Source organism: Xiphophorus hellerii, chromosome 4, assembly GCF_003331165.1.
Source record: "Xiphophorus hellerii strain 12219 chromosome 4, Xiphophorus_hellerii-4.1, whole genome shotgun sequence".
NCBI classification, from domain to species: domain Eukaryota; kingdom Metazoa; phylum Chordata; class Actinopteri; order Cyprinodontiformes; family Poeciliidae; genus Xiphophorus; species Xiphophorus hellerii.
In genome coordinates this window covers 17,171,945-17,194,625 of record NC_045675.1, presented here as the reverse complement: position 1 = coordinate 17,194,625, position 22,681 = coordinate 17,171,945, and the positions used below count along the sequence as shown (strand labels likewise).

The window sequence follows — 22,681 nt, the reverse complement described above, 5'->3', positions numbered from 1 at the left end:
CATTTCAGGTGACTACCTCTTGAAGCTCATCAAGAAAATGCAGAGTGTGTGCAAAGCAGCAATCATAGCAAAAGGTTGCTACTTTGAATAAACTAGAATATAAGGGGTATTTTCAGTTGTTTTACACTTTTTTGTTTAGTGCATATTTCCACGTGTTATTCATAGTTTTGATGCCTTCAGTGTGAATCTACAATGTCAATAGTCATGAAAATAAAGAAAACCCATTGAATTAGAAAGGTGTGTCCAAACTTTTGGTCTGTACTATATATATATATATATATAAAAAAAATAAAAATTCCCTTCTCACCCACCGCGGGTGGTTCTTATCCTCTGAGCTCGGGTCCTCTACCAGAGGCCTGGGAGCTTGAGGGTTCTGCGCAGTATCTTGGCTGTGCCAAGGATTGCACATTTCTGGACTGAGAGAAATGTTATTATGTTATTATCTCAGTAGGCTGGCTGGATAGCTCAATAGAATATATATATATATATATATATATATATATATATATATATATATATATATATATATATATATATATATATATATATATATATATATATATATAGCATTTTCATAACTACTGAGAATAACTCAGTTACTTGATTGTTCTATACAATGGCCCTATGCATCTGGAAAATAAGTAATATCCCCTTTTAAGACTTTAAAATTTTCTAAAGAAAAACCTTCTTGGAATCTGACATGACAACCTGGTTTAAAGGTTACAGTATCACTTCAAATTAGTTTATTTATATATCAGTCCAGCAGAATCTGTCAGCAAAAGCAATACAAATTCAATTGGACCAGAAAGGTCATATTTTTGTTTTTTTGCATTTGTCTAAACAACAATATCCACTAGGTTACACTTAAAATTATTTAATTATGTGAATGAATCACATAAATCAGATTTGGAACTATTACTGGTCAACCACAAAGGTTATTATGATTGCCATTTTAAAGACAAGTGAATGTGCTTCGCTAATATTTCAACTTAAGGTAATCAGAGCTAAAATGCAACACAGAGAAAATTAGGGGTGCCAATGATTGTACTACCGGAATGAAAAATGTGGACAAAAGGAAGAAGGTAAAGGAATAAGACCAAACAAACTCAAGAAAAACATCCCAGTGGAACAATTATGAATCTAATCAGAGGTTTCTGAATGAAGCTACAGCTCTCGTCTCTCACTAACATTTGCATCATAACAGGGTGTGCAATATTAATTTCTGAGTTTACTGCCTATTGGAAGTGCAAACTATGAAAACCATTAAGAGCCCAAACAGGAAAGCAATTTGCTGTCACATGGATTTGCCTCTATTAAAAAGAAACATCTTGTTAACCATGTGGAATTAGAGTCATTTGGCAAAAGGCAGCCTGCTGTTGCTCTCTGGTAAAATAAGTAATTGTGCTATTTCTTTCTTCTGCCCCTCTCTTTCTTTGATTTGTGCAAACAAAGCGGGGAGTAGTGGATAAAGGGAGTGACTGGATGCAAAGGTAATTAAAGTTGCTGGCTATCTATTTGGTTAATGTACGGATCAAGCCTGTCAAGAGCCTTGGAGGCAAAGAGCAAGATGAGAAACATCTATTTTTTCACCAAGTCTTCCAGCCTCCAGGCTGACCCAATCTAATCCATACATCACCTATTCCAGTCTGGCAGTGCACATATTAAAACAAAAACAATCATTTCACAAAACCTGGGATTAATTCAACAAGCTTATCTTACTTCAATTAGCTTCCAAAGAATAAAATCTTGTTATAACATCTCATGCTTACTGTTTGAATTCATACACCTTTGGAGATGTTTAAGCAGATTACATAGTAATTACTTCGCATGTTGCCCATTTGTAGTGATTGTGACCTTTCACACAGATTTCCAATAAAGTACTTCAAACATGTATTTCACAGTTAGCTGTAAAAAGCCTCATATCTAACACTGATGGCACAAACAAGTCTTTAAAATGTGGATGTTATTACGACTCTGAACAGTTTGAATTAAAAAAAAAGCAAGCTTGTTATTACATAACAAACTATGTTGTATATTAATGGCTTATTTCTGATATTTGAGAAATTTGGTAAAAAAAACAAACCAATTTGAAATAATCCATGGAAAGTTATCTTGCTATGAAATGTAAGTCTTTTTTTGCTCAACAGACTAATATTTTGGTGACAGTATTTGACTATAAATGTTCAAAGCAAAATTATTTAAAACAGTTAGTCACCAAGCTTGGAAAAAATTATGTAACCAGTAAAATGCCCTGAAACATATAATTCAACCTGATATTCATTAGTTTGGTTTATATGCCCAAGTTTCACTTAATGATCTAATCCATGTTGCTATATATAGAATCAATATCAACTATGTTTTTGTCAGATTAGTTATTTTAGACAATTTTATATTTACTTCCAACTCTCACTGAAAGGGAATCAGACAGAAGCAGCTGTACAAGATATTAGCAGTTTGGATGTGGAGGGAGCTGGTTTGGCTAAAGCTCAATTGGAAAAGGGGCCCATGGCAGCAGGAGTGGACTGGCGTATGGGCTACCAGGAATTTCTTAGGTGGACTGATGGGTTAGCCACTGGAGAAGGAGTTGAGTTCACCCATGCAGCATTCTGTTGTTTTGTAGCACAACAATGCCTAAAACTATGCCGTCTCAAATGCCTTCTCCACTTGTCCTGCACTCCAGTAGCCATTTTACCTCCAGTAGCTCAGCTCTGATCAGAAAAACGTGTTCCATGAAGCCTGGTCTATGGAAACAAATTGCCTCTGTGTTGCTTATTAAAAACCAAACAGTCACTGAGTGGATATGCCCTGTCCCTAGTAGTACCACAGGCAACTCAAAATATTTCTTTCCAGGAATGTGATGAACTGTGACTAAGAACACAGAACCTGTAAAACAGAGAAAGACAAACAATCCTGACAAACTTGTCAATTTTTGGTTGTGATATTGTTTGGCTTTTAGTTAATTTTGTTACAATTTCTCTGCAAAGAGTTATGTTTTGTTTTTCCTCCACACTTCTAAAAGTCACTCTTTGAGTTCATTGTGTAATGCAATTCTGAGTCCAAATTGAAGAGCCTCCAGATATCCCAAAATCCAGGAGAGACCAACTATCATCACATACTGTATTTTCTAGTGATCATTTTTGGCAAAAGGAACAGTAGTTTCAGATGAACTGATTATTCCTCCACTTGTAAGAGTTACTGAGGTGGTAAAATCAAAGAAAAGAAAAGCAAAAGGTTCAAAGAAACTATATAGATTTCATCTGACACACATTTGCAACATAAATTTTCTTGATTTACATCTAACATTCTTGTTCAGTTTTTTGGACGTTCACTTACTTTTCTGAAATTGTGAAATTCTGTTGGTGTAACATTTCTGTATTTTCTGTACCTTTGTAAAATCACCTATTTCATAATATTTTTTCCTGCTTGCTCTCTCCGCCTGCTCCTGGGTATAACTTTAGATACAACTGAAGCAACTCTAGAAAACTCTGAAATCTTAAGTGCTTGGAATAATCCAGGCGACAGTCACAGACTCAGTATGGAACTGGCTAAATCACTTGGGTATAGAGTAGATTTTTCTTGTGTAAGGTTTCCATACGGGACAGTTGAAACCATAAAGACTTGTTGCACTGCTGCTTTTCAACATGAGCTCAGTTAACACTTTCCTCAATCAAAGCCTGATGCCTCTGGTAGTCTCTAAAGTGTCTCAAAGAATCATCACTACAGGTTTCTTTTCATTAAAGTACAGTGACTGGTTTGTTCTCAAAATTGCAATTAGATATCATGGTTCAAAATTAGGTCTTGAAAGCACGATTTTTAAACTCCACGGCAGGAATGAGTAATATTCAGGGGTGCAACTACGTATTTTCTGCGATATATTCAGTATGGTCCTCATCATACTTGTTAGATTCTTTCTCATGTTATTGTGATACTTCCACTTTCCTGTCTGCTCTTTGGTCCGATCCTTGTGCCATCCATGACAGATATGGCATTTGTTTACTACATACAAGGAAAGCACTACTGATATGCGTACGGTACTTCACTTTAGGAAATCCAATGTATTCTTTTAAAGTCAACTCCTACACTGAACTTCTAGATAAGTAATATTTCCTGTGGATTGTCATGACCTTATAATCACCAGCTCGGTGGGTTTTCCTTCTAACATAAACTAAGCTCACCTAACTCCGTCAATGGACTCAGGAAAAAAAGGAACTTATTGGGTGGCGTGTAAGGTGTTTTATCGTTGGACCAGGAGGGCCCATTTACCGTGAACTGCATGCTCAGTCTTGACCACAGGTATTGATTGCCAGCAATGGTCATGGCGTGGCTGACTAGTTAAAACCATGCATGTGCCCTCAGTGGGAGATGAAAATGAGGCCTTTGTGTGTAATGATCTGTGTATGAGCAGGGAGAAGAGACCGCAGAGACGGAGAGGGAAAGAAATGAAACGATTCCCTTTCTCTTTCATGAGAGGAACTGCACTGAGCCATGCTTGGCTGCTTAATGTGAGATTTGTTTTTTTGAGGGAAAAATTAAAGAGAGAGAGAACAGAATGAGATGGCAATCGGAGGAAAGGGAGATAAATGCCTGAATATGCAGGCAGTGAATGAGAGCATCCTGATGCTCAGAGCTGAATGTGAAGCCGTCTATTGGGGATAGACCGTGATATGATCTGTCTAGAAAGTGGCAAGCCCAGGTCTCTGTCACAACACTCTATGTGAGTTGGCCACAAAAACAATGGTCTCTAACAAGAAAGGTGGAAATGATGAATAAAAGACAGAAGTATGTTTTTGTTTTCGAAGGTGCAACTGCAACTTTTTTTCTCTTCAATAAGAAGCTAAGAGTCACGACTTACAAATGTGCCATGAACAAAAGGCTTGAGTCCACATACACCGTCCAGCAGTCCCCAACTCCAGTCACTATATGTTAACCGGGCAAGCTTCACTACATCACTGCTTTACAGTAAAATTGCGAGTCACAAATAAGCAACACAATTCCACTGTGAATACCACTTCTATTCATGGTCTGAATTTGTGAGTAGTCTGCAAGATGTGCGAATTGGACAATCACGCATTGTCAAAATCGTTTGGAAATGGGCTGAGTTCAAGAATAGAGTGGCACTTCCTTTACAACAGCTGAATGAAACAGCTTAAACAGCAGTGATGGTGGGTGTGAAAATGCCAATCACTGGGAACAACAGATAGGGCACTGTATTCTCAGAGGGAAGTCATATAAGCAGAAAAAAGCATTTCTTCAAATCTGGAAATAAACAAGTCCAAATTATCAAAAGATCTGCATTTAGTTTAATTACAATGCAGGAAAAGACGTTATTTAAAGACAGTAAACTTGAACGTAGCAGATGAAGTGTTACATGACCTCATCCCCAAAGCCTCTAACTTCCAACCTGCAGGGACAAGTGTCTGTTCATTTCACGACAAAGGCCTCATTAACACAAACCCTTTGCCATCATTAAGACATTTGCAGTAAAATTAATTGAAAGACAGATTAAAAATAAATTAAGAAAAATGTGTTGCAGAATGCCTACGTGCACTTCATAAATCACCCTGGCAAAGCCAGGAGCTGCCTCCCCATAATTAACTGCAGACTATTTATTTTATCCTGACGGTGTAAATTAGAATTCAGACGCACAGATTATATTAGGGGTGTCTGCCATGCGGAACTGCTGAGGGGTGTGCAGAATATTTTAAGGATACAAAGAGGAGAACAGAGAGAGTATGGGAGAGAGAGAGAGAGATAATATGTAGAAAGGCAAATAATATGTAAATGCACACAAAGCAGAAAGATTACATTTGCGTCCCCGTAGTGAAAGTATTTATTCAGGCACTGCATAAAGAAACAGGAGACAACACAATTAAGAGTGACAATCAAGTGTGTGATTAAATGAAACTACAACGCTTGATTAAATGAACCGTTCCATCAACTCCTCATCATTAAGAACAAGATTCAAATTCTGTTGCAAGTTTAAGCAGTGTTGTTGGCATGAAGCCTGTGATAAGTAATAGTCTGGTGACATAACACTGCCCAGGAAATTTCTGCTCATTTTCCCCTGCTGTTTCTTGCTGCAGAATCACAACCTGGGCATTTCACATGCAGATGAAGACCGAACCTCTCCTGCCAATCAGCCTCAGACACCCCCCACAGACACACTTGTGTTCTCCCAGCATCTCTCTTGCTATCTTTGAACCTTTCAGTGTTACAGTCAGCGTTGGCCACACACTGCCTCCTCGTGGGCACGTTGCCCATACTGGCACAGAGCCAGAGCTGCTCTGCCACACTTGACGGGCAAAACACACCCTCCCTCTCAACTTGCTCAAATTCCCCATGCATTCTTTTATCTGAATGCCTGCGGCCGTCTCCTCCGGTTTTTTTCTGCACCGCAGCTGAGATCAACACTTTGAAAGTATGCCCTCTAACCAGCCTGAGAAAAATGCTAGCACTCATAGCTCTAGCACTGCAAAGGAACAAATGAAGCCTATTTGAATTCCTGGCTATTATGCAATCAAACATGACACTAAGTTACCTTTAAACAATGTTACATCAATGCACTGAATCAGGTGTACGGTGAAAAGATGGATAATATTAGCCAGAGTGAAAGTCAAATTTTATTGTGAAAAAAGAGCCAGGTTTGAGTTGTTTATCCAAGTATTGATTAGACGATATAGTTCAAAACTCCCAGCAAAGTGAACATTAACCACACAAAAATACTATAATATAATGTGCAGTGGAGCAGCTCACCGTCGACAAGCACAAGTAAAGCTTCACTTTTACACCTTACTGTGAATAAAACCCTGAAAAGCAATATTTATTTGTAATCTTTTGCATTTCTAAGAACACTTAAAATAGTGGAAAGGGTGTATTGGAGTACGTTTTTCTAAAGAAACACTCAATCCTACTTCCATGTGAAGCCTGCAGTGATTTAGCAAAGGTCACTGCAATTTCCCATCTCTCCACCAATTTTTTTCATTTGATCACTAATATTTTTAAACCTATCACTACTGTATTGTGTTACCTGGGGCTTTATCAGAAGATATTATGAACAAGGACAAAATTAGGCAGTGTATCTTTAAGAGTTAATTTTCCTTGCTTGTTCTGTGAAACATGTCCCACTGTGACAGCCTCGCAGAGGGAGACTTGTGTACTATGCTGCTCCCAACACAGACTCCATTTAAAGCCGACTGTTCCACAGGGTTAGATCTACCTCCCCTCTGAGTGTAATTTCGGCTTCAGTGTTTGTTGCATATTTCCGTATTTTGAGCTTCAAAATTCCTGCTGTATTTTTTATTATGCCTGAATAGTGGAGAGCGGCGAGCATGGGGGGGTAAGAGGAGGCAATGTGAAGGATAAGACATGATCCAAGTGCCGATCGCAGCAAGCTTGCATGGCGTCAGATATATAATGGATTTTTTTTTTTTTAAGTACATATAATTTATAAGTTATGAAAGATCAGCATATCGGCTGTCAACACTGCTGCTAAATCGACACTCAAAAACTTTACCTGGCCAATGCTAGCAAAGCTTGTATCTCAAATAAAAAAAAGTGAATTTTTAACAGTCATGGCACGGAGAACGACCAGTCTGCCTCAGATGTATAATTTGGTTTCCTTGGTGAGTAAAAAGCCTTGGAGGTGTGCATACACAGCAGTCATGTTTGTTAAGATACATGGCTAGTGCTGGCCTTTCTTTACTAGCACAGGGGAAAAAAAAAAAAACAGTAAATCACCATAAAATAAAATAAAAAAAATATATTTATTACATTCTGCACACTGGATACATTCGCTTCCTTTACATATTGCACAGGCCCAGCGCAAATATGCAGTGCTGCACATGGGCAAAAACATGGTATGAAAAATGACAGCAGGGAGGGGTAACTGCAGACTGGAATATAATGGTGTGCTGGAGCGAAGGAGAAATAATCATACCTAGAGAAGGGGGAGAAAACGAGGGAGGGAGGAGCAAGAAGAAGATGAGTCTGTGCCCTGTAGCAAGGAAATGGAGCTCCACTGCTTGGCTGCAGGATCCCTGATTCCCTGGTAACACTGCCCAAGAATTTCCTTCAGAAAGGTGCAACACTATGAAGCATTTGTTCTCTACAAAAAAAAACCCCAAACAAACAAACAAAAAAAACTACCTTCACACTCTAGAGGTACAGATAGTATGGATGCTTTGGATTGCTAGGTTTTCTACCTTATTTCATGTGAATGTTTTTGTTGCAGAAGTAAACATTTGACCCTAAAATCAAATTGCTGAACCAAATTCTGAAGTGGCACTGATATTTTAGCTGCTTTCTGTTCTCCAACTACTTATGATTAGTCCAAAAATCCTCAAGCAGTTCCCTCTTTTGCCGTTAGGTGTCTCTCTTTCACTTCACATCACTGAAACGCTCTCTCTCTCTCACTTGCTCTCTCTCTTTCTCGTGCTTTCTCTGTCTGTCTCTCTCACCAAAAAAGGGATCCTCCAGTCCTGAACTCCCATCTACACATAATATATACACCACCATTTGAAAATGGCAGCTTTTTGAAAATTCACCTTGATTATCAGACATTAAAAGTGACTTCTCCAGAGCTGAGTGTCTGGCTAGGGGGATGGCTGCAGACAGCAGAACAATGCAGCAGGCTTGGTATTAATGCCTGGTTGTGGTGTGCAGGGAGGGGAGAGGAGCCAGCCCTTTGTTCTCTCCTACAGCCAATTATTTTTTACGTGTGCCTCTTTTCACAACAACAAGAGAGAATTTAATTTTAATGCACTCTCTGGAAAGAAGGGGGGAAAAACATCTACAGTACGAGGGGACTAGCGTCAGCAGTTAAGTGTATATGCACACATTTCTGTATGAGGCAGAGATGGATGACAGGGGAAACAAGAATGACATCTACCCAAACACACACAGGCGCTAGAATCTTCTCATGCAATATGCTAAAACATCAACAGTCTTAGTCCGAAATTCATACCAAAACATAACGGTGCGCTACCTGTTAGAGTAAAAAGCTCTAACAAAGAAGAGAAAAAAATAGACAACCACCTAAAACCGCGTAAGCATAACACTGCTCATACACAGTGCATTTTAGCATGTTCATACCCAGAGCATGATGACAAAAAAGCAGTGTGAAAATAGCAAGAATTCCTGATCAAGAGTCATAAACAATAAAACCCTAGGATTGCTGTTGGTAGGTATGCGTTCAAATATTTTTCTAATTGGAAGGGCACTTTATCTTGCTGTCAGAGAGGCAGTAAAAACCAGTGGTGTTCCCAGACGGAGAGGAACAAAGCTTGCTGGCCTTTTATTAGTACTAGAGCTCTGATATATGCCTCTGCTCGAGGCTTTCATCAGAAACCTGGACCTAAACACATAAACAGACACACACCTACACATGAAGCAGTGTTACCAGCTGGCTGCAGTGAAAAGCCAAAGTAACTATTGTCGAACATTTCAGTTGCTGCTTTTTTCCCTTACACACATATTTCAGCGAACACCAGAAAATTACAACAAAAAAAATGTGGCCAGCAGGAACAGAAAATAATTTTCAAGGTTTACAGGTTAAAGCAATGATAAAACATTGGGGGAAAATATACACAAGAATGACTTCAAATCCAGTAACAACAAAAGCAGTATGCAATGAAAATAAAAACTTCAGTACAACCAGACAGAGGGAAATGCTGCAGAAACCAGGCAATGTGCAAATTTTAGGTCACAGGAGAATAAAAAAAACACACACACACAAAATACAGTACACACAAATATAACAGCACAAACATTTATATATCCATCAAGCAAAGCTTTTTATTTTTAAAGCTCCACTTTAAAAATACTAAAATCACACCAGCAAGCTCAAAAAGAACCATGTTCACATGTACACCCAGCTATGCACACTCACAAGCAACCAGAATGGCTACACACAAGCTAAATTAAATTTCAGTCCTTGGGCAGACAACTAAACTCCTTGTGTCTGGCACCTACTCCCCAGCAGGGTAAAACCAATTCTCTGGAGATGGTGAAATTAAAGGGCAGATTCCTGCCTGTTTATGGTTCTCACTCTCTTCGTCTCTCAATCAAATGTTTTATTGGCAATCATTTGGTCCTAAAAGTCATGGTCTTGTGTGTCAGCTGGCAGGGTGACAACAGCTGCTGGACAGACAAGACCCCACTCCCAATTATTTACACCTGCATGAGAGGGCAGTAAAAAGCTCTAATTAACCCTGAGTATAAGGGTTGCACAGACCTTCTGCTTCTGATCTATCACACACACACACTTTTATACTGTTAAAATATATTTAAAATCACTACTAAAAGTTGTTATTAATATGAACACAAGAAACTTGATTATCAATATGTTCTAAAGGCATAAGGTGTCTGGAGCTGGCTTGTGGAGAAGAACATTTTAAAACTATTACTGTTACCCCATTAAAGCAATGATTATATATAAAAAACATAATACACTGTGCACTACTTCGGCAACACCAGACATCAGTGTTTTGATTTTGTTTTGAGGTCTGTGCAGCTGTTACTATACCTGCTGAGGGAAGGAGCCATCTTGGATATTTTGCCATACAGTGGGAGGGTCTTCACTTTGGTCTAGAGACAGAAAGAAAGAATGACAATTTAAAAAACATGCAGCATATCCATTCTACAAAACCATGTTTGTTTGCTTTTGTTGTTGTCCCATTGTAAGTAATTTAAGTCATAGAAAACTCTTTATGTTTGATATATTCTATCACTTTGTAGGTATTTGTTTTGATATATTTTGCAGTCAAGTGGTTTACTGATGTGAAAAGTCACGCTAAATATAGCAATCTAATTTGAACTGAACACATACAATTTAACAAACTAAAATGAAGCTTTTACAAGTTATATTATTTTTTAACATTAAATTGAAATTTTCAGGATTAAAAATGTAATCATATTGTTGGTAAGCATTCTATGCATGCCTTCTCCATTCCTCTGTATATCGTGTCAGTGAAGCATCGTTTTCTCCCCTGCAACCCCCACCCCTCTCTGCTGCTCTCTCCTCTGGTGTCTGGCAGCAGTAATCTGTTCCTGAGCTAGCGCTGCTGGGATTAGGTAGTTGACTGAAGGTAGGATGTATGCGTCATTAAAGCGGCGAGCACAGTGTTGCAGGAGGAGAGACAAAGTCAACAAAGGTGACATGGAGACAGAGGACACTGAAATCAGAAACACACGTGCCCACGCCCACACATTGTACACAAATGCACATCTGCATAAAGAAAACAACAAAGAGAAAGAAATAGAACACCAAATCTTTACTATATGCTTTTAGAAACATGTGTCAACCTGCATCAGTAGGCATAAAATAAATCTTCTTGTCTTTTAGATATAATTTTCTTAACCTAAAATGAAAAAGAATAATGTGCTGTTGCTGTAATTTACGTCTTGGAGAGGGGGCATGCATTAAGTCAGAGGCACTAATGCATAAAACACTATATATATACTATAGATAGATAGCACCAGGAATAGCTTTGAAAAATTTGCAATGTCAAATTAGTGGTGCTGCTTGTTTACAATATTCCAGATGTACCTTATTTTCCTCATCTAGTTGAACTTGCTCATTGTTATTCTTCAAAAAAAAACACAACCTTTACTAAGGCAACCTACAAATGTGCTGATAAAAGTGTTTCCAGAAATATATTTTTCTACACTGTGAATCAAAATTCACAGTGTAAGGAAGCAGATTTTATCATTCCAGTATTATTTAAAGAAATATTTTTAAACCTCAAACAGCAAAACACCTATAACATGCAATCATTGAGGGAAATATGCATTTCTGTAATAAGGAAGATTACAACATAATGTGGGTAACATTCAGTCCTATAGCATGGATAATTGCCACTTTTAGTAACACAATTTATTTTATACTTAAAAACATAACGAAGGTTTCTATTAATTCCCAAGATGACAATATACACAGGATGTAACAAATAGTTGGGATATTCTAGAACAGCTGCATGAATGTTCATAGTAAAGCCTCCAAAGGAAATCTAAATTTAGATTGACCAGATTGTAGTGTGCTTGGAATGGCTGGATAAAAAACAAGTTGACCAAGCATGACTAAGGGTATATATTCACACCAGGAAAGTCCTTTTGTCGGCTTGTTTGGTCTGGACTGAAAGCGGGCTTTTATTTATTTTTTTCCATTTGGTGTGGTTTTAGCATTTTAGCAAGTGGACTGTAAACAAAGCCACGCAGGTGACAATCATTCCTCCCATTAGACAGAAATGACAGGGGGCGGGACAGAAACAAATGAAACAAAACAAATAAAAAAAACAAACTTTGAAAGTTCTGCTTGCTGCAAGTCTGTTAGGCATATTTGTGGTGTTATTACAACTGCAGCACAATTTTGAATGTCAAGAGCAGATCATATGATGCAGGTGTTGCAAAGTGATATTAATTTTGGAAAGGCAACTGCAAATTCAGCTGCAAGCTGAATGAGTCGATCAAATATTTCAGCACACGGAGAAGCAGCGTTAGCAATAATAAAGGTCTCGCTTTTACCACAATGATCAGCAACGTTGGCTCATTAAGTCCAAGCAGACATAAGTTTCCTGTAGTTGGTCTGAATCAAGGCCAGCCTGTCTTCACACCAGAAGCAAACCGTACCAGAACTGTTTGTAAGCAGACCGAGACCACCTAAAAAAAAAAGCGCGTCTTGATCCGGTTCTTTGGTTTGAACCAGGTTTGAACCAGGATTCGTTTGAGAATCTTCACACCTGCATAAAAGGTCCAGACTAAAAGAGAAAGCAAACTGTGGTTTGTTTAAAGTGGACCAAATGTGTCAGGTGTGTATAAACCCTAGAAGCTGACCTCTCAAAAACATATATTCTTCTGCTTTTCCATCTTAATGTTCATCCCTTGGTTGATAGAAATTTTGACTGGTTCTATAGTAACCACTCATAATCTATCTGGACATGCTAGCGATTCTAGGAGCTGACCTCTTTCCATCCAAACAACATAACAGTTGGTTTGAACATTGACATCCAGATGCTGGTCAGTGGTTGGTTTAAAGTCAACCAAAGTTTTAGAAGTAGCGGAGACTATCTCCACTCATCAGCCACATTTTAACAGTCAAATTGAAACTGACTTAATTTCCAAAATATTTGTCAGGGTTTGGTAGCTATTTTCTTAAGATTGTATCACAAGAAAGTATCAGGCAATCTATGTTTTCTGACTACATAAATTATTTAAGACAAACAAGACAAATTAATCTGTATTGCCTGACACTGTTGTATACTTTTGGCAACTGTTACTCATTAATGTGCTCCATTTGCTCAAGCATTTCACACAGTGATAAATTCTGCAAGGAATAAATATCAACCATGACTTCTACACCTAAAAACAAGACACAGGTAAGTCTATAAACATTTAAAAAAGAATTGTGCATATTAAGTAAACAATTTTCTTTTAGCTTTTTTTAAAATATCCTTTAAAATTTGACAAAACTGAGGGACTCAATTTCCATCCGTCTGCATTCTTATTTATGATGTGTTCAGCTTTATTGGAGTTGAGTGGGCTCATTATCAATGCCTCTCCATATAAAAAGGGAAACTCTTGGATAGACATATTTGATATATTTTTTAAGCATTCACAGAACCATCTTCAAAAATGTGAGAAATTCCACCTAAGCCACATTACATTTTTAAGAAAATTTTACGTCACAGTCTCCAACCAGAGAACATCACATTCCTATGATAAAGACATGCAGTTCTTAAACTGCCTGGCTCTAAATCTAGATTACAAAAAGTGACATTTTCAAATTATACAGAATCTACAGAATAGTGCTTAACTTTTTTGTGTAGACTATAATCTTGTCAACTTAAATTTCTGCACCTGAAATTATTGCAAGATTACAAGCTGTAGATGAAACATCAGCTGTCTAGAAAAAGAATGTCTACTAATATATCTTACATGTACACAAGTTAGTTGTGTTTCATTTAATTACTCTCTTTGAAAAGCACATTGATGAAAAATAAATGTAAACGTTTTAAGCAAAACAAAAAACAAAGAAAAAAGTTGACATTTTCTGTAATCAAGGTTTTTCAAGTATCAAGATACACTGATCTCACTTGATCCAACTTTATCATCAGTAATCCACCCACAGGAAGAAAAACAGTTAATTTCTCTTCTCTCACTTATACAATACGTCTTGAGTAGATTGCCACCTTGATTACATCACTGCAAAACCCTTATGCAAAAAGTTGTGGCCAATTTAACTTGTTGAGCTAAAATAAAGCTATTATGGCTTTCATGGATTGTAGTCTGATTGCAAAACATGTGCTCTTATTGATGACTCATCATGTGGTAAGTTATTCATTTGCATCTAGGATACTTAGGCTTTAGAAGTCACAGTTTTACATCATTAACTTTCCCTTTTTATGTGAAAAACTTATCTCAATGTTTTGGAATGAATAATAACAGTTTCTTAAAAATATATATATGTGATAGCCCTGCAAAAGCCTGTGATGAATCCATTACTTATAATTATTACACTTTTGTTTTATCCTGACTTTTCTTTCTTTACTATTACACTTTGCTCCTATATCTGGGAGTTTTGGTATATTAACCACTAAAAGCATACATTTGGTAAGAGGAGTAAGGGCTGTTAGATGAATGCTTTACACTTGTAATACAGCATTCAAAAATTACATCTGATCAGTTATTTGTGAGTGCGATACTCAACACACAGGCAATGCAATGGAGATTGCAATTTGATATACAGCTCCACTTGCTGCATATTGAAAATTGTTTGTTTAGTTTTTAGGGGTTCTTTTTGTTTTGCTGCAATAAATGGGACTGAGTCACTATTCAGTACATATTATAACAAGGAATGTAGAGCCACAGTTAATTAGGTAATTATGAAAAATCACTGGCAACTAGATAAAAGAATGTAATAATATTTTTTGTCATAGCAGAAAAATGCAAGTTAGACGGTTCAACAAAGTCTTATTTGAATTGACTGATTGTGCTCGATTTAATCTCTACTTCCATCAATACCTCAGTCATCATCGTAATCTGCAGAAGAAAAGAGAATAACTGACAGGTTGTTGTATAGAGTTAAGTAATATCCATTTCAAATATATAAAATCAATAAATTTGACATAAAATACTTACATTTCTTGGCTATAACAAAATCTATTGCGAAATCTACATATGTCAAACATTATAAACTAATATGAATTACAAGTTTGTTTTAACCTTGAAGTAAAATATAGCTTGTATCCTACTCGGGGGTTTTGCACTCAAAGTTGAGTATGGCATGAATGTATAAAGCAGATATATGAACATTTTTAATAAAAATATAGATTTTTCTAATAACAGTCAGTTAATGTTTTATTTATTCTAATCCAAAGTATCATACAACAAATTAAGTGACCTGTACCAACATGAAAACATGTTTGGATGTCTGTTTGGATCAGTGTGTTGCTTAGACTCAGAGGTAACAAAATTTCACCAATGAGGTCAAATAAGTGATATTCTGTTTAATTTTAAATATTACTCGATAGATTACAGCCACTGGATAACAGCTGCTTTATAGAATCTAGAGAATGACAATCATGGTAGATTTAATCTGATTAGGCTCCAGACAAAAAAAGAGAAACAAAAAGAAAAGGTTCTGACCGCTTAGTACCCCATTCTGGTAGATCCAACTGAGTTTCTGATCTGATGGTCATCAATAAAAACATATCTTATTCATCTCTTGGTTCTGTTTTGTTCTGCCTGCTCTGGTGATAATTTATGAATTGGCTTTGTAAGAGAAGCTATCTGCTATATCACTGAGACAATGGTAAGTGAAGGAATCTTCACTGAAATTACTGCAACACAAACATGACAAACAGCTGTACTACCAGAGTTGTACCACTTACTGCAACCAAGGTAAGCAGAATAACATCTCTGAGCACACAACACCTCATAAGACAACAGCAGAAGACCATACCTGCACAAAAAGAAGTCCCCCATATCACCTAAAACGGAGGGTACAATTCACAAAGATTCACTCAAATTTGACACTAGACCCGGCAACATAACCATACAGAGGTATTATGTATGCCTATAAAATACATAATACCATTTAAAGGGGTGGTATTATGTGTTTTGTAGGTACATAGTGCCATTTTATAGCATCCAGTAATTATGTTACCTTCAGTTGTTATAAAAATGCTGTATATATATATATATATATCAAACATAACTTAAAAGAAATTTCAAAACGTCATCACATCAATGATGATGTGTGATGTGATGTGATGATGTGTTCTCTATTAATCCTTTTATAAATGTTCTTAGAAATGTAGAACAGAGAAGGGGTCGGTATGATGATGTCAACAGACTTGAAGTTCCACCAGGTGTTTGCTAATTGCTGCTGCTGCTAGTCTGGTGGAATTGAGCAGGTGAGGCGAGGGAGTGGGATGGTGCTCTGTGAGGCAGAAACTCAGCAGGAGGCTGCAGCTTTGAGGAGAAGCTTTGTGGATATAGGCAGAACTTTGTTCAAGCGTTTAGGCACCCACAGATGGCAGCCTCAGGAGATAAGAGGATTCCTCAAACATGCGAGAAAGAATCAAACCAACACTCCAGGTATGTTTTGGTAAGGGTATAACATCGTAAGTACAATGTTACAATGATATAAAGCTCAATAAAGTTGGACCATTCAGATGACACATTCACAATTTGGCAAAAGCAAGATGAAAGCATGAATTCATCCTGCTTGTTATAAACATATTTTTATAATTTAAAAACAAGTTTGCTGTCCTCCTTTGGATAGAGTGTCATCACATCTCCGGCAAATAGACATTGTGGCAGTGGTACAGCAGGATATCTGCATCATAAATGGACATCTGTACAATAAGTAAATATGGATGAGCAGTGAGCAAATCTGCAGGTCCAACATCTCTGAGGCATGTTGATAGCAACTTGTTGAATCTTTGCCAAAAGGTATTGGGGCAGTTCTGAAGTAAATTGGGTCTAACCTATTACTAGCAAGGTGTAAGTATTTATCAGTAACTGATTTTTTTTTCTTTTTTTGACAAAACCATTCAGACAATCTCTGTCATTACTTTCTACAGATAAAAAGAATAGTCTTTAGGGTTTTGGCGTATATAACAAATTGCCTAATGGCTAAAAACTAAAATCTAATTTATATTTTTGTTTCTAATATAGAATATTAAGTCCAAACATTTACTTGAAGTCATGTATTATATACAAATGCAATTTCAAAATATAGACCAACACCTCAATGTTGTGCATTGCATACAATAACTGCAATTGAATGTCATTTGTTTCACTTTTATGCTTTGCACTTCCATGTCTTTAAGAAGATTAAAGCTATAAACATATAGTGATTTTTGAAAGGGATTACACTGCAGCATTTTATGTTTTTATCATTGTCTTTTCTATACAGCCATATCCATGCTGGAATAGCGCATGAACAAAAAATCAGTCTGCTCTGAACCTTAGCAACAGGTGACATATCCACCATTGAGCTATCAAGTGTCAGTGTGGTTGGTTATTTTTCACTGTGAAAACACATTGGACCTTTTTTTAACCTCCAAACATCAAAAAACATTAATCACTTGTCAGAGTCCTATGGACATTTAGCCTGTATATTTAACATAGAAAAAATGTCCTTATTCCACTAACTGGCACCACTGTAGCCTCTTTGTTTTGATAATTATCTTTCTCTTTCTATGACTCATTACAATATAATAAGGTGTACTGTTGAAATTGCTGTCCTGCTCTGAATTTACTCATCTTCAGTAGATGGGACTGAATTTGAGGCCTTCTGAAATAGCTGCATGCTTAGCAGTAAACACTGTACCTGACACTAGAGCTCTTAGGCCTGGTTGAGGTCTCAACCTGTTTCAGGTGTTCTGGCATACAGCTGGTCCTTTAAAGATCCATCCACTTTTCCAGCTGGTCAGGCAGCAACTGAGAGATATTTGCTCCAGGATGTCCAAATGCAGAAACACAAAGGAGGCTGGGTGCTGAGAAGAGGAGAAAAATCAATCTGGCACATACCCTTTCTGTGCAGCAAACTCGCTTACTCTTTGCTGAAACTACGATGCACAATAGATCCCTGTGTTTCTAAGAAGATACTATAAAGTAAGGAAACCTACAGTGTCCTGTCCTTCAGAGGCAGGCCTAATGTATTCAACTACAGATTGTGTCAAGGAACTAGAAGAACAGACAAATATACTCAGAAAAAATATTACATATAGGTACAAATACCTGAAAGCTGAAATGAATTATTGATTGTGCTAACTGGTGTATATATATATAGCCACACTGGTGTCAACTACATATACAACAAGGATGGAAAGTACTTTTTATGGAATTTTTTATAGTGCTTCATAGAACTGAAGAATATATCTACATATTTAAACTAATTTCCTAAAGTTTAAATTGCAATTTTCCTCTGTGCTTTAACACTAATCTACATCAGAAAAGTAGAATAGTTACTTGCAATTCTTGACAAGTCTAAAAGACATCCAATAATATTAAAGAGGCCAATAATTAATACAAATCACCGGAGGTAAATCACTAGAGAGGAAGGGTTGGAGGGGAAGAGAGCAAGCGAAAGACAGAGAAAGAGAGAGAGGAAAAGGAGAGAGGTTGGGTGAAAGGAAAGGAGGATAGCATGCAAAAGAGGAAACAGACCAAGCTCCTGGTTCAGTTGGACGAAGGCTTTGTCCGGTGAGCCCGATGCTGCTGCAGGTGTCATGGAGACAAAATGGACTCACGGACAGCTAACAGGACCAAAACTCTTTAACCATCTGTATTTGGACTGGCAAATACTCCATAAAAACATGGAACAAGAAGAAAAAAGGCAATTTCTGTTGTGCTCAAAACAATGTTGTAATTTCAGCGTCCATCTTTACCTCCCGCAGTGTGTCACACAGAAGAACCTGGCTGTAATTCCTAATTTAAAAATGCAGTTTATGCAGAAATCCATTTTACGGAATCGCTTAAAACGTGTCTCATCCGTTAGCAGTCTCTTTCTTGTGTGCGATCCACACCGATAACCCTGGTCTAGCTTTCTTTCCCTCACAATCGCTCCCTCTCTCTCCATTCTCCCCTCCTAAACTGATCAATACTTCATTTAAATCATGGCATTAGCCCACCACTACTGAAGGGAAAACGTAAGAATAAATACAAATAGGTAATGTTATACAGTATGTGATGATTTGTGTTAAAAAGTTTATTTTTTTCAAAGATAACTTAAGAAACAAAGAATTTATATAAGTGTGAAAGGATTCAGTGCTGTTTGGATTTGAGCTCCTAAGCTTCACACTGATCAATACACATTTAAATTGAGGCTGAAGAACGCTTTCACAATGTCTCATCTCATCTGAAAAAAGCAAACATACTATCCCAATTATCATCTCAAATGACTAGCTTTAGAGACACAAGCTGGATGCTGATAGAAGCAATATTTCATATTTATTCAGCAGAAATTTTACATTAGCACCCCAGTGTATAATTATCTAATATATATGCACACTCACGCTTTTATCTATTCACATAATTCACAATGAACAAAATCAATACTGCGCTATCCTCATAAAGTGTGTCTGCATTAGATCAAACAATAAGCCGTTCAGAAAACTTACAAGTCTTGCTAATTTCCCGCGGCTCCCTGAAATGGCAGGCTGAAGTAGATGGCTAATACTTCTGTTCATCATTAAACCCGGATATTTACCTGAGCGGCCATTGAATAACGGGCCTGGTTCAAAAGAAGTACCACTGCTGTTTTCTGGATGGTGTCATCTTCGGGGATGGCTGGAAAAAGCTGATCAGGTTAGAATTTCTCCATTGCGAACATGGACGAACATAACGAGAATGCAGGAGAAGAGAGAATGGGCAGGAATAGGCTGTGAGCCCAACACTAGGAGGGTAGTGGGTGGAAATGGAGCTGAAGTCGATCACCCGGGGGAACATCACTTACATATAGTCTGGCGCCATTGTTGACCAATGAGCAATTAAGCAGACAGACTAAAATTATTGATCAAGGGTTCAGACTCTTTTCTGTGGGCTAACTAGCCTGCCTCAGGTTGTGTGACAGCTGCTACAGCTGTGGACTGCGACAGGGGAAGTAGGAGGAAGGGCAGAGCTGGTCTTTTTCTCCTCAGGCCCTGATTTAGGCAATGGATATCATCATTTAGGCAGCTATCGATTGCTACAGGCTTGATAAACCATCATATTGAGCAGTCACACACAAGCAGAAAGGCACTTAGAAGAATTCAAACATCCAATCAAAATATATTATGGGAAGCAAACAGTTACTCTTATTGATACTTTGAACGGTGGTTCATTATTCAGTGTTTGGAATAATAGGAAACAAATAAAGACAGATGCTAACAATACATGAAGTCTCAACATGCAAAAATTATGTCTATAGATTTTGTTTAGCATAGAATAACCACAGTGCTTAAGTAATAATAATACCAAAATGGAATATTTAGCGCGTTTTCTCAATCAAAGATACCTATTTTAAGTCACAAAAAACAAATAGGTGAGCGCCAGCTCTTGGATTGGAACAGCAATGTCGAAATTAGTAAATAAGCTAATGAATAAGATTAGGCAATAAGGATTTAAACTTTAACACATTTCGTGGTATTTATTGTGCTAAAAAGCATATAAGAATGAATAACTTGACATCTCAAACTAAGTCAGCCTTGTCATGATGAGAAAGACAAATGTCACAATAAATCACTGCTAATCATCACTTACTAATAATAAATCTAATCATTTGGATGGTATTTCACTATGTTTTATGCTCACATCAAATACAGATATTAATAACTAACTAAGGCATTAAATATAGTGGAGTCATTCCAATATAAGTACAAGTATGTTACAATCAAAATTGCTCTAATAATGATAATTATGTTGTTTGTGCAGCCTCAATGTAGTCATTGTTACATGCAACATGAAATTTAGTTGGGATCAAATCAGTACATTTAAAAAGAAAATGGAAAAACAATTATAACTAGCATGAAGCAATAAATGGTATAATTCCCTCATTTCATTATTATAGATCCAAGGGGACTTCAAATATAACATTGGTAAAAGTAATGTAATTGAAATATTTTTCTACTTCAAGTATGTGTGTTGTGTAGCTTTAAAACTGACATCAGGAAGAGCATAGGTAAAATATATCTAAATAAAATGTTAAAGATACTTTCTAATATCTAATGTGGAGAGTGCAATATCTTCTGCCATGATTTGTTAGGGTAGCAGCAGCAAAGCAAGAAATTTTACTAAGTTCAACACATTTATTAAAAAAGGGTGGGTCTCTTTGATGCTCTGCTCTGAAACGTCCAGAGTAAATTGTGCAAAGAAGCACGTCTCATAAGATGAATAGCTTAATTGACAACCCTGAACCTCCTCTTTACAAGACAATAAAACAAAAAATGTCTTCAGTCAGAGACTTCTTCAGAGTGATTGTAATTCAAACCGCTACAGGAGACTCTTTGAAGAAACTCAGTGAGGGATGCAGTAACATTCAATTTATATTTGGGATTAAGAAATTATTTCTTTAGTTAACATTTTAAAAAATAACTGTAAATCATTTTATGTCTGACATTCAATTCAAAGACATGTTTTAATGTGATAATACTACTGGGCAAATTATTGATTTTGTTAGTGCATTACCATGCACCTCTATGAAGAAAAAAAAAAAGTGCCTAAAAAAAGAAAAAAAAAACAAAAATGTGCCTAAATGTCAAATGTAATAAACATTGATATACACAGGCAGTGTTTCCACTTATCCCAAAGCTTTCCTTTTTCATGTAATCCTTTCTTATGTTTTGAAAACCAATTCTGCTGTTTCAAAAGCGATAGGCATGATAATAAAAAAGGGCATAAAAAAAGTCTCTCTGAGGCGATTGCTCATTCTGCACAGCTTTAATAGCCTCTGCATCAGAAGGACACCTTTAATATTTGGACTTTCACTTCACTCTAGGCTAAATCCCTAGCAACCACCATAGCAACATACTCAGAGTTCAACGTGAAATGCATGGCAAGTTGCCTCCTGCCACCAAACAGAGAAAAAGGGACAGAAGATCTTCACAAAGAACAGAGGCATATGTGAGAGAGGACCAAACTGGATAAGAATTAAAAAGCACCACATTATAAATGGGTACATACAGATTGAATGATGCAAAAAACTCAGCAAAACTGCATTTGTTTGTTGAGCTTATTTCAGTGAAATAAATCTTATTATTGTTCAATAAATGCAGTTTAGCATAAAGGCTATAAGAATGATCTCAAATAATTTTTTTGGACAATTAATATTGTATTATCAATAGAATAATAAAACAGGAACAATGCACTGAACAATGCATATCATCACCATAAAATAATGGCAAAACTGATTTTAGCAAAATAAATAATTTAAAAATAAAGATCTCCTTTTATTTGCAAAAGATTGAGTATGCAAAAAAAAAAAATCAATTTTGGCTAAATCAATTAGGCCATTATTTTAGGAAGGTGCAACAACAAATTTACACAAACAATGTAAATTTGTTTGTGAGGACACACACACACACAAATGCACTTCAGCTAAATTAAGACAAAAAAGTAGAGCTGGGCAGACAATTAGAGAAAAAAGGAACAGAGAAAATTTGAGAATTGTAAAAAAGTTGAATTCTAATGAGCTAATTAA

At 36.8% G+C, this 22,681-nt stretch overlaps 1 long non-coding RNA gene across 4 annotated transcripts in view; it reads right to left on the bottom strand.

The window, feature by feature from the left end:
* Nucleotides 1–19,258, bottom strand: part of LOC116719128 (uncharacterized) — a 56,223-nt gene extending 36,965 nt beyond the window's left edge. The window contains exons 1-3 of one of the 4 annotated variants that reach the window (XR_004339087.1): nt 18,673–19,254; nt 17,834–17,999; nt 10,523–10,584 (exon numbers count right to left, since the gene is read on the bottom strand). This is a non-coding gene — a long non-coding RNA (uncharacterized LOC116719128). Of the gene's footprint in view, nt 1–10,522; nt 10,585–17,833 lie in introns of all 4 variants that reach the window. The other 3 variants (XR_004339085.1, XR_004339086.1, XR_004339088.1) reach the window with 3 other exon arrangements.
* Nucleotides 19,259–22,681: the final 3,423 nt, after the last annotated feature.